The sequence below is a fragment of the Rhineura floridana genome, chromosome 2, assembly GCF_030035675.1.
Source record: "Rhineura floridana isolate rRhiFlo1 chromosome 2, rRhiFlo1.hap2, whole genome shotgun sequence".
Classification (NCBI taxonomy): domain Eukaryota; kingdom Metazoa; phylum Chordata; class Lepidosauria; order Squamata; family Rhineuridae; genus Rhineura; species Rhineura floridana.
The window spans coordinates 71,514,653-71,527,490 of NC_084481.1; positions in this window are offsets into that span (position 1 = coordinate 71,514,653).

Below are 12,838 nucleotides of genomic sequence, written 5' to 3' on the forward strand. Positions count from 1 at the left end.
GTCAATATTTTACTCTTTATTTTTTATTTTTGTTTTTTTTTTCTTTTTTCTTTTTTTGTTTAACTATTTTTGATTTTGTTTTTTGTCTTTGAATGTTTTATGATTTCGTCTTGTATGTTTTATGAAAATCTGAATAAAAATTATTGAAAAAAAAAAAAAAGTATTAAGCACTTTATAAATGTGTTTAAATAAATAAATAAAAATAAATAAATAGATGGGTATTTTAGGTCACGTCCACTCCATAAAGTACTCTTATACCACTTTAACAGCCATTACTTTCCCCTACAGAATTCTAGGAACTGTGGTTTGCTAAGAGTGCTGGGAACTGTAGCTCTGTGAGAAGTCTAGTAACTAACAAACTACATTTCCCAGGATTCTTTGGGGAAAGCCATGACTGTTAAAGTTGTGTAAAGGTGCTTTAGATGTATGGTGTGTGTAATGTATGCACTATCAGCTAAATATCTGGCATATGGCTCCTTTAAGAGAAACAGCTATGACCCAGGAGACTAGCTCCTAGAGAGCTGACTCAAGAGACAACTGTAATAAAGTTATCATCTATAACATTCAGTATTGAAATCACAGTCATATGTACAGCTGTATAAAGAAAGAATGAAGTCTATTAATTAGTAATTAATCACAGTCAAAATTATGGAACACATATGGAACATCAATCAGCCTTGACAACAACTGCACTCTTTTTTTACTTGATCATCTCAGGGTAGGGAGAAGTCAGCTACCCCTAGATACTCTTGCAGGAGGTCTACCTCATCAGTTGTAACTGCTGATAGACTTATATCCTCCATGAATTTGTCTAGTTCCTTTTTCAGGCCATCTAAGCTAGTGGCTGTTACTGTAAAGAAAGATCTAGCAAGCATGGCCAATGGCCAGAGACTATTTGAGTTGTAGTATGGCAACATCTGGAGGGCCAAATATTCCTCAGACCTGTATTAGATTGTTTCCTCTGCCAGCCTGTGGCTCTGCTTTCCTATTAAAGCCTTCCAGATGGTTTCCCTCCAAAAAATATTTATCCTCTTAAAGGGATATTCCCACCAGTTGGGAGCAACATTTGATTTTATTCTATCTTGTTGACAAAGTGATTGTCTGCCAAAAGGCTATGAGCAAAGTGTAAACTTACTCATCAACAACAACAACAACAATAATTTATTTCAGTCATTGACCAGATACATAGAATACAAAAAATAAAAACCAATAAAATGCAATACAATTTAGAAATAGTACATCCAATCAAGATTTTACAAGCATTTGACCTGTACCTTCCTACAAGAAATAGAAGCCGCAATATATTTGGCGACTTTATATGTAACTTGTGGAGAGTAATCTCCCAATAAATAATCAGCATAAAAGGATTCTGGTCTACCTGGGAAGGAAATTAAAATAGGGGAAATTAGCTGTTGCCTTAGATCACGATAAAAAGGGCATCTCAATAGAACATGCACATTGGTTTCAGTTTCACCTTCGCCACAAGGGCAAATTCTATCACTGTATGGGACTTTATTAAACTTGCCCTCTAAAAGGGCAGAGGGGAGAGTATTTGTCCTCACCAGAGTAAAAGCCCTTCGATACTTAGGGAGTGTCAAATCCGTTAGATAGGGCATGGGAGAAAAACATCTAGGATTGTACCTATGTTTTCTTACAAGCATCAAATGGTGTTGGAAATCTATGTCTTTGATGCGTTGCCGGATGACCACTCGGGCTGTGTCAAGGCCCATTTTTAGAATTATCGGGACAGAGAAGCCCAAATTAGCTATTTTATCTAAAATCTGCTTTTCCCATATTGAATTAAAATCATCGACTAAAATAAAAGCGGAAACTTACTCATCAGTCACATTATGTCTGGTAAGGAACACTGAGTCAGCCAGACGGTTGGTGTCTGCCCCTGAACCACAAAGCCAGCACCTGCATGTTTATTCTCACTCAGCTGAGTGAGTGTTTTCCTGTAAGGGTACCATGAAGACCAGATGCCCTTCACTTCCTGAATGGCAATACTAACTAAATGCTGCATTTTTAGACAGCATCCATTCAGGGCCATGACCAGACCTGTTATGGTGGGAAGGGAAATGAAGGATTCACTGGGATGGATCCCACAAAGCCATGTGAAATGTTACTAAATAAAAATGGTCTCCTATGGGTGAAAGTTTGTCAGTCATCCCAGTGCCTTTCCATTCATTGGCAAGAGCAGACTGATTTTCCACTGTTTCTGTTGGGTGGAATGTTACTGGCGATATGTTTTTATCCTCATATCTCCATAAATAAATGGGGTTGAGACCCGAGATAAGATCCAATCCCTTGTTGCATCCTTCCTTTCACATGTGGATTGCTCCATGCATGGGATCAGGGCCAGCTCTACCATTAGGTAGAATGAAGCAGCTGCCCCATGCAGAAATCTTTGGGTGGCATGGAAAGGCAGCAAACTGTTGCTTATTTAGCTTATTATGGTTGCATTTTTTTATTGCCGAAGAGAGGGATTGGCCTTGTGCAATTTTCTGCTTCTTGGGCCAAATAACTTGACTGTACAATACACTTTGACTTTGCGGGGTGGCACCATTTACTGCTCCACCTCAGGCAGCACAAAATCTTGGGCTGGCCCTGCATGGGATTCCCTCGATCCCTGCTCCCCTCGGCAGCCAGGGTAGAGAACTGTGCTTGTACAAGAACTATGTTTGGGCTGCTGCGCACAGCACAGGTATCCAGCTAAACAGTTCTACTGGTACAAGGAGCTTTAGCTGTGCAGTAGAACTGCCCCCCTTGTGTGCACTCTGCACAACCCCTAAATCTGTTTTAGGGCTTCCCCCAACCCTCCAGAGCAGATTTATGGGGTGCATGAGCAAGGGGGAGATGGGGAAGTTCCATTGCACACTTAAAGCTCTTTGTGCTAGCGGAACTGGAATGGATTGTGGAGGAATGTGTGAAGAGGGCTACTAATTTCTTATGTTCCACTGTTGTCCTTTTTCAAAACAGGTTTTGCAGGGTTTTGAAGCACTACAGAAAGGGACCTCAGTCAGCTATCTTCAGAGAAGTTGATTTAGAGAGGCATATGCAAAATCATGTTCCCAAACCAATGTTTGAATTGGAAGACATAATGTGAATCTGGGGTGGGATGTGCCTGCAGGAAAGAATCACTTGACAGGAAAGAAGTGAGATGAGTGTACACATCACAAGCAACGAGCAGAACCTTACAGCCAACTGGCCAAAACAAAAAAAAACCCCTTCAGCAGAAGAGGCAGCAAAGTAGGAAATAGAAAATGTTTATCCAAGATGGCAATGCTCTGGACATGTTAAATGAAGGACTGATGCCTGGCAGAGAGCATTTGTCCTATTTGCATGGCCAGAATAACTTATGGCCAACATAAGGCACTTCTTCAACAGAAGTGAAAGATGCCGAGTAAGAAAGGAACATTGTCTAGAAAGAAGTGTCTGTTGCAAACATTAACAGACAAAATGCTTCATTACACACCCAAGGATTTTAAATAATTTAATTTGTTGTTGTTGCTGTTTGTTGATATATTCGCTCAGCAGCATTTCCAAACAGTTTTGATGCTTTTTCTACCAGTATGTTTATGGGGATTAGATATGTTGCTTGAGATGTGTGATGAAAGGAAAGGAGAGGGGGAATTGAATTCATTTCTTAAGTATGAGAACTGAATCTGAGGGCGCAAATGCAAAAAGGGTGCCCCTTAATTAACTGTTTGGCATGGAAATATTAGGTCAGTTTCTCCACAAATGAGATCAGAGCAATAAGTAGTCAGAAGCAGGGGATTTCAAAGTTTCTTAGGGAGGTTGCTGGTTCTTTGTTAATACTGCTTTTTACACCTACCAAAAGAAAGCCTTTGCTAACCTTTTCTTATAAATGCAGCCATTCTTCATTGTAGGGATTAAATCAAATACCATTTTTATTTAATAGCATATGGACACACCTACCCCCCCTTATCCAATGATAGCTATTTTTTCCTCTTTCTGCACCACACAGCTTAATTAATAAATGAAGTGTAAATGACCTTAACGAAAAAAAGCAAAATAAGTAAACTTTGTAATACTGTATTTAGTCCTAGCTTTTCTTAATGGGATTTATTTATTTTTTAAATTAAAAGATGGCATAAACCGGAGAGACATACCAGGTGAGGACAGGTGTGTGTTTTACAGAGTGGGAACAAAAAGATTAACACTGCGCTCCTCTACATGTCGATTCAGATGTAAATACCATTAAATTCAATGGTACATATTCCCTGGTATGTAGGTATGGGATTGCACTGCACCCTGTCTGGAAGAAAGCCCCACTAAACTCAATTTATTTATTTTATTTATTATTTCAATTTATATACCGCCCTTAGCAGAATAGCTCTCAGGGCGGTGAACAAACAAGATAAAATACAATATATCATAATAAAAATCATAAAAACATATACCAACAAACAACAAAAAACACGACAAAAACACAATACGACAAAAATTAAAAATACGGATTAAAAGATTAAAATGGTTAAGAAAATTAAAATGCCTGGGAGCATAAAAAGGTCAATGAGACTTACTTTTGAGTAGATAGAGATGTATGGGAATGTGTTGTAAAAGACTGATAGCTACAGTTGGATTATCAGAGATATTTTATAGATTTAGGACATTTTCTGGAAATAATATAGAATTCTTTTCTCAGTAATAGGAAGCGGGGAGCCTTATGTGAGGCCTTGAAAATTATGTAAGGCCCTGTTATTAGCTTAGAAATAATGGAATTTGGGGGCGGGGAAAAGCCTGTTTATGGGAATTACCATTTACCAATTTATGAGGATTACCATTTACCTGTTTATGAGAATTACCATCAGTATTCAAAAGAAAACTGTTGCCAGCACTAACAAAGAGGGTGCATACTCTGGGGGAGTATATTGTCTAAACTCTAGACTAGAGGAAACACTTTCCTGGCACTGGATCCATCGAAACCTGTTTTTGAAGCTCCTCACATGTGATAAGTGTCTTTGGGAGTGGTTCAGATAAATTTGTTACAAAAGAGAGAGAACGTGGTAAATATTGCCCAACATCTACTTGAAAGGATTAGATAATGACATCTTCAAAAAGAGAGTAAAAGTAAGGGAAGTGACTATCAAATTCTTAGACACCACCAAATCAGAACTCTTGGCACAAAGCTGTAAACAACATATGCAAAGGGTGTTCTTGCTTTGGAGCAATAAGAACACAATCAGCAGCAGTTGCAAACACAAGGGGGGGGCGGAAGATGGGGAATGCTGCAGCCACAAAACAGTGAGTGCCGTTTGCTTTCAGTGAAACTGCTGCCGGGATTCGCCTGCAAATGAAGCCTGGTTATCACTTGTCACTTGATTAGAGGCAATGCTATGCAAACTCTCTGAATGTGCCCCACATCTCAACAAAAACAAAAGAAGCCTGAGAAAACAGTGAAGCAAAACATAACTGGCAAAGTTGCTTTTGCATGCAAATATTAAAAGGAAGTCATTAAAAGACAGTCAGCTGCTGGCTATAAAGATGCTCCATTCCAGAGTGGAAATAAACTGGGGCCTTGAACATCATTCAAAGGGACTGAATGTGTTGCACAATCAGTTGGTCATCTCTTCTAAAATAAAAATAACTGGCACCTGATCCTTGCTCATTACAAATCTGCTGCATTCCCCACTGACCAGCACGGAAAAAGAGTGATTAAGAACTGGAGAGCTGTGGCGTGAGGGACACAACCACAATGTACTTAAACTGCCCAATTTATTTATTAATTAAACATTTATATCCTGCCCAACTGGTGTACCAAGGCAGGAGCAGCATTTGCACATTATGACTGTGAAGGGGTTAAAGCTCAGTGTAGAACCAGCATATGGCAGCCTGATATTTGGCCGATATTTGGCCATCTCTCTCTCTCTCTCTCTCTCTCTCTCTCTCTCTCTCTCAGAGTAACCTACCCTACAGGGTTGTTGTGAGCATAAAATGTGATAACCTGCATGTATGCCTGTTTGAACTTCTTGGAGGAAGAGTGGTATATAAATATGAAAAATAGCTCCCACCCTTCACCAGTACAAGCAGTGACCGGAACTCCCACTGCCTAGATAACCTGCTGCCATTGTACTTTTTAAACTCTAATGTTGCTCAGTTGGGTGTCCAACTCTAGAAAGGAGGTAAACTGTACCTGCATGAAGCATGAATAGGAAATGATGGTCCAGGAAGTCATAGCTTCGCCCATGCTTGGCTTGCAGGCATGCATCTTGTAATTCAATCAGAAGCAGTACAAATAATAACAAGAAACGGCACAAGAAATGCACACAACCCCTAAATTACCCATCTGTTCCTAATTCCAGTTATGCAGCTGTTACAATGAGTAATCAATGTACATGTAGTTTCTCCTGAAATGATAAGTATTGGTGGCACTTTGGACATGTTCACTGTAATGTAGAAGCAGACAATTCCGAGTTTATTTATATCTAGGGCACATGTGGATTCATGGGGAGGAGCTAAGGAGACATTCTGCAATGTCCAACTCAGTTCTAGTCACAGTAGACCCACTGACCTTAATAGAAATAACTAATTTAGGTTCTTTAATCTTAATGGGTCTACTCTGAAAAGGACTAACTTTGGATATAACCCAGTGGGCCAAACATTACCTTGCTACTGCAGCACGGGATATCCATTTAATATAATTCCTTTCTTCCTTTTTCCTAGTTATTCATGGATGATGGATGGATTGCACTTTTGAAGTATTTACTTTTAAAAGAAGGCTTATTCACTTTTAAAAATATTCATCCAGTATGAGAAGTATAAAAAGAAAGAAAAACTGACACAGATCAGGTTTTTAAGACACCATTGCAGAAAGTCTGATGATTTGGCATCTGGGATTCTCACATATCTGTCAGTGGCTGTCCAGGGTTTCAGGCAGGGGTCTCTCCCAGCCCTACCTGGAGATGCCAGGGATTGAACCAGGGACCTTCTGCATGCAAAGCAGATGCTGGTCCACTGAGCTGCATCAGGAAATCTAAGTGACTCCACCATGCTTCTTTTCTTGGAATGATGTCACTGCCAATATATATTGACATAGAGAGAAAGGGATCAATGCCACAGAGGTATTCCCCACTCCGAGAGACAAGCCATATACATCCAATATGGTGGCTTAATTTTTAAGGTTCATTTCCCTTGCCCATGGCACACTAATGTGCCCACAGTTTGGGAACCATTGGCATAAAGGGTGTCCCCATCTTGATATATATGTTTATATATTGGAGGGGGGAAAGCAGGATGTACTAGTTAAATCAGTATGCTATAAGACAAAACCCAAGAAAGCAGTATTTACTTTTAAAAACATCCATACAATATGATAAATATAACCATGTGCACAGATCAGTGTTTTAAGATAACTTTGCTTTGAATGATACAAAATATGTTCTCTTGCCTGAGTGTGCCAAACCTTAATGTGTTTCTCTGTAGTAGCATATGGTATAGTCATTATTTAAAGACTGCTTCTAAGCCATACACATTTTTCACAGCCAAGCCTGTGCAGGGATTAGAATAAGGGACCCATCTGCTTGCCTCTATTGACTCTTCCACAAAATCTCCAACTCTCTGATAACTGCTACCGTTCTAAATATCACAGGAGTTTTGGTTGGCATAACCTGTAGCAAACAACAGGAAGGTGATTTCACTTTGTCCAAATTGATCTTAAAAATTCTTGTCTGCAAGAAGAATCAAAGGAATACACAGCTGTGGTCCAGCATCATTCACAACACAATGATGCTGATGCAATGTAATGCAGGCTTTTCCATAAAGGTCTTTCCTTTCCCCCCCTTTTTTTAAAGCAGCATTTCTATTCAACCCACAGGAAGGAGGGGGAAAACACTTTTTAAAAGCCCAGGCCATCAGAATGTGTAGATGATCCCTTTTATTAGCCTGCACCACCCCCACCCCACTCCTGACCACTGTTCCCCAGCAAAAAAAAATATACAAAAAAAGAGGACTCTTTGAGAACTTTTTAATTTTAATTGGCTTTATCTGACCGTGTAAGCATTAAAGGGAGAAATCAAAGGGTTGCTCTGTGTGGTGCCTCTTGGTAAAATAATCAGCTTTGATGTTCCTCTTTTGATAGGCCACAGCATTTTAAGTCTTGAGCAAGAGGCAGATCTTTAGGATTTGTTGCCATTTGACATGGTCTGACAAAGCTGGAAAGACTCCCTCCCCCGCCCCCAATCTGTAAACATACATTGATTTGCTATATCCAGTGACCTTTACAGAGCATTCTGCTTTTTAAATTATTCCAATGTGAAACTCAAAAACATTTGGGGAAAGGTGAAGACAGGTGAAACTCAAAATGTTGAGGTCAACATTTAAATGATGAAAAACTGTGAGGGAAAAAACCAAAATGGCCAGGAGGAGGTGAGCTACAAAATGACATTCTTATGGTTCTGTGTCTAAACTCAAAGGCTGAATCTGTCTGATTCCTTTGAAGACACCAAATTAAAAGGCATCTTTTCAGGTGTTCTGACCACTTGGTGGTACCTGTTGTGGCACCCACAACTGGATTTTCAGCAATGCTTAGCGTTTGTGGGATATGAAAGAGGAGTAAGAACTTTGATCACTTCCAGACAAATTGTTTATTGAGCATTCATCCTGATTTGTTCTTCTAAGAGGTTAGACCAGCCTTTCCCAACCAGTGTGCCTCCAGATGTTGGACCACAATTCACATCTTTCCTGACCATTGGCAATGCTGGCTGAGGCTGAGGCTGATGGGAGTTGTGGTCCAACAACATCTGGAGGCACACTGGTTGGGAAAGGCTGGGTGATGGCCATTTTAGTTCAGCAACATCTGGAGGGCCAAAGGTTCCCCACACCTGTTAGATATATATACACACATATCACAGTTTGCTAAGCAAAACAGCCAGCAGCATCTGCATGGCACTAAAAGGGGAAGATGTCTTCCAATCCGAACCCTTAGCTTTTGGCACTGCAAAGTGGCAGGGGAAATGAGAAGTGTTGTAGCTAGCTCCATGCAAGTACTTGGTTGTGGGTGCATGATTGGACCTGCTGGCATCAGCAGTCTGCCTGCACCAGGGCAACTGGATGCTCAGCAACTGTGCACTGGCATTTTCATTGTCCCTTTCCCCCAGTTGTTAAGGCTGTGCCACCAAACACCTCTTCAAATAAAACTTTTTGCCATATCTTCTAAAAGATATAAATATCTCTAGAAGATATTCTCTCAAAGAATGTCTATATTCATGCTAAGCTTTAGCAGCCTTTTCAGGGAAAGGGGTTCCAAAGCTGAGGAATAGCTACACAGCTGTGAGGTGGTTTGTCATCATCATCATCATCATCATCACCATCTTCATTATTTTTGCAACAACGTATTTTTTTCTATTTTTTTACCTGTTCTTTACCTGTTCATTAGGAGATTTTTTTAATTGCAATTTGCTACAGAAATGTGGAGAACTGAATTTCAGATTCAGAAAAATGAGAAACTGAGAAAGCCAAAACTGACAGACTCTTCTATCCCTATTCTGCACTGATCCCACCTTCTGCTATAGCCTTAGGTGCCCTCGCCTCCAAATGTCAAGCTCTGGGCCTTTTCATTTGGCCTCACTCTTTGCTCCAGTGCAGCAAAGCAGTATCTAAATGCCAATTTTCTCCCTCCCTCTCTCTCCTACTCATCATTTGCTCTTCTTACTACTCTTATCCAGTTATTGGCATGATGGTGTTGGCAGTAACATTCTGTGTACTCGCTGCGTCAAATGACAGGGGAATATGTGTTTTAAAAGACAAGTTTTGTGTCACAACAACTCATTATCACAGGGTTTTAGAATACTGCAAACAATTCGTTTATAGAACATAAGCAGAGTCCTGCTGGATCAGGCCAATGGCCCATCTAGTCCAGCATCCTGTTCTCACAGTGGCCAGTCAGATGCCTATGGGAAGCTTGCAAGCAGGATCTGACTGCAACAGCGCTCTCCCCACTTGTGATTCAACCGGTATTCAGAGGCAGTCTGCCTTTGATAGTGGAGGATGAACAGAGCCGTCATGGTTGTGGCCACTGAGAACCTTCTCTCCATGAATTTGTCTAATTCTCTTTTAAAGACATCCAAGGTGGTGGCCCTCACTCCTTCTTGTGAGCCTTGCCCCCTGGAGTGGAACAAAAGGAGACCTAGACCAAAATGGGTAAAATCAGGGCACAACTTTATTGATTTCAGCAGGTATGTGGGGTTGGCTGGGCATGGGGCAAGGATCAATTATCAGAGAGCCCACCTGCTGCCCGATGCTCTGTCCCCAGTGTGACTGCTGGGGCTCCTCTGAGAGTTGCCAGCATAACATTCCCCACAATGGTGCAGGCAGGCCCATCATCTCGGTTCTAGTGGGAAATCTGGGCTAAGCAGTACAAGGCTCAACCCTCCAAGCCAGGGCCAACAATTTGCTCCAATGTCCTGTAAGGGGGTCTGCCTTACATTAAAGATCCCGCCAAGTGCCTTTTCCCACCTAAGTTATGACAAAAAGAAAAAAAACACTTAAAAGAAGCAAAAAATTCTTCCTGAAGGGAAGGTGAAAACCTCACACCAAGGGCCAATTAAGTGTGAGCCAAATTCCTTTCCAGCCCTGTCAACCAGTGACCAACAATGTTCCTAGCAAGAGGCCTAGCCCTGAGGGCGGGTGGGTAGGAAAGCCTGAATGCAAACAGGGTTGTTCATGCAGTTGGAGCTCTCCTTTATATCTAGGGAGCCATTTACCCCCCGGACATCTCAGGATACTGCAGAGACTCGCAGTCAGGGCTGGCACTAAGGCTGAGGGCCCCTGCTGCCCAGAGGGGCCCCTGAAGGGCCATTCCTTAGGGTGTGGGGGTAGCGCTCCCCTTCCGCGATCCTCAGCAGGGTTGATTCCTGACCCTGTCACAATCACAGAGACGGAGTTCCCAGCTCCCCCCCACAGACTGGGCTTGCCCACCCCACCTACCTCTCCTTCCTTTCTGTGAATGCCCTGCACACTGCGCACACAGCTGCCATAAACCAAAATGGCAGCAGAGGCTTCTCTAAGGGGCTGATGCCCCTACCACCATCTTGATTGATGGCAGGCATGTGCGTGCATGCAGCATAGCGTGCATGCATGCCATCAATGAAGATGGCGGTGGGAGTATCAGCCCCTTAGAGAAGCCTCTGCCCCCATCTTGGTTGAAGGCAGTGACCTGTGCACCCAGAAAGAGAGAAGAGGTAGGTAGAGCGGTCCTGTACAGTCTAGGGGGGGGGCTGGGAGCAGGGGCCCCGGGGCAGGCTGATGCCCAAGGGCCCAGTAACACCTAGCGCCGGCCCTGCTCACAGTAAATGCTAAGAAACAGGCAGGACCAGAAATATGGCCTCTTCCTCCTGAGGGCTCACCCTGCAGGACACACGAGGTAGTGCTGCCATGCAAGGAGGTGGCAACTAGCCAAGAAAGGGTCAAGTGGAGGTATTGCTTAGCAACCAGACAAGGTGGCATGATCTTCAGTGAGGTAGCATGTACTCTAATTAGCTGGGCAGTTCTGAGTTTTCCTCTATGTTTGGTTGTAAGTCTCCCTGCTATGTACAAGGCTTGAACCAAAAGACAAAATATCACTTTCTCTTCAAATTGTACACTGGTGTGGGTCCCCCCCCCCATATGCTCAGTAAAGTGTTATCAGGACTTTTCTCTCTGGACTTTACTAAAGTTATATTTCAGGATGTGGCCTGAAGTATGAGGCTACCACTTTGTTGAAGCTTAGCACATCTGGGTCTGGCTAGGACCTGGCTAGGTGACCACCTGCAAGCCACATCGTTTACTTTCAAAGGTACGATATAGGCTGTGAGTGCATACACACCATACATTTAAAGCACATGTCTTTCCTCAAAGAATCATGGGAACTATAGATTGTTAAGGATGTTGGGAATTGTAGCTCTGTGAGGTGTAATGCTGCAGTTCCCAGAATTCTTTGGGGAAGAAATGTGCTTTAAATGTATGGTGAATATGATATGAATACTGTATGATAAAATAATAAAGCATAATCATCATAGTCTGTCATGCAACACAATTTAAGAATCACTGATGGCAGTTAGTTTCTGCACTGAGATTTGTACATTCCAATACCTTTCAAATGAACAAGGCCCAGCATAGTGCTAGTCATTGCTTTTGCATTAAGATTAGGACTTCTGGATCCGGATAGCCTGACCATTGTTGTCCATGCACTGGTAACCTCCAGTCTGGATTACTGTAATGCGCTCTATGTGGGCTGCCCTTGAGGTTGGTCCAGAAGCTGTAGCTGGTGCAAAATGTGGCGGTGTGACTGCTCAGTGGGGCAAGGTATTGCCACCATACCACCCCTCTGCTGAAATAATTGCACTGACTTACTATTAGCTACCGGGCCAAGTTCAAGGTTTTGCTTTTGGTGTACAGAGCCCCATACAACTGGGACCAGGATACCTGAAAGACTATCTTACCCCTTATATACCCAGTCAACAGGGGTGTAGTTGTGCAGGATCTCAGAGGGTCTTAGACGCCTTACATTTTTGGGAGCAGCATCTCAGCAGGGTCCCTATGTCTCCAGCATCCTATGAGCCAGTCAGCATGAAAGCTGAGTGTTAGCCACTGAGAAAAGTCTTCTAACATGCTTCATTGTACTTTCCTGCTGATGAGAGCCAATCAGAGTGAAAGGAGGTGAGTCAGCCACTGTGAAGACTCTTCTCAGTAGCTAACAATCTCCCCTTTGATGTTTATTGGCTCCTAGAGACATCTGTTGTTGTGAGAGAAGGCATTAACGAGGATCCCATTCTCAGCCTAGCAGCAAAAAGAAAGAAAGAATGGGAGGAGTGTGGCTGTGACTATCATGAAGGGACCC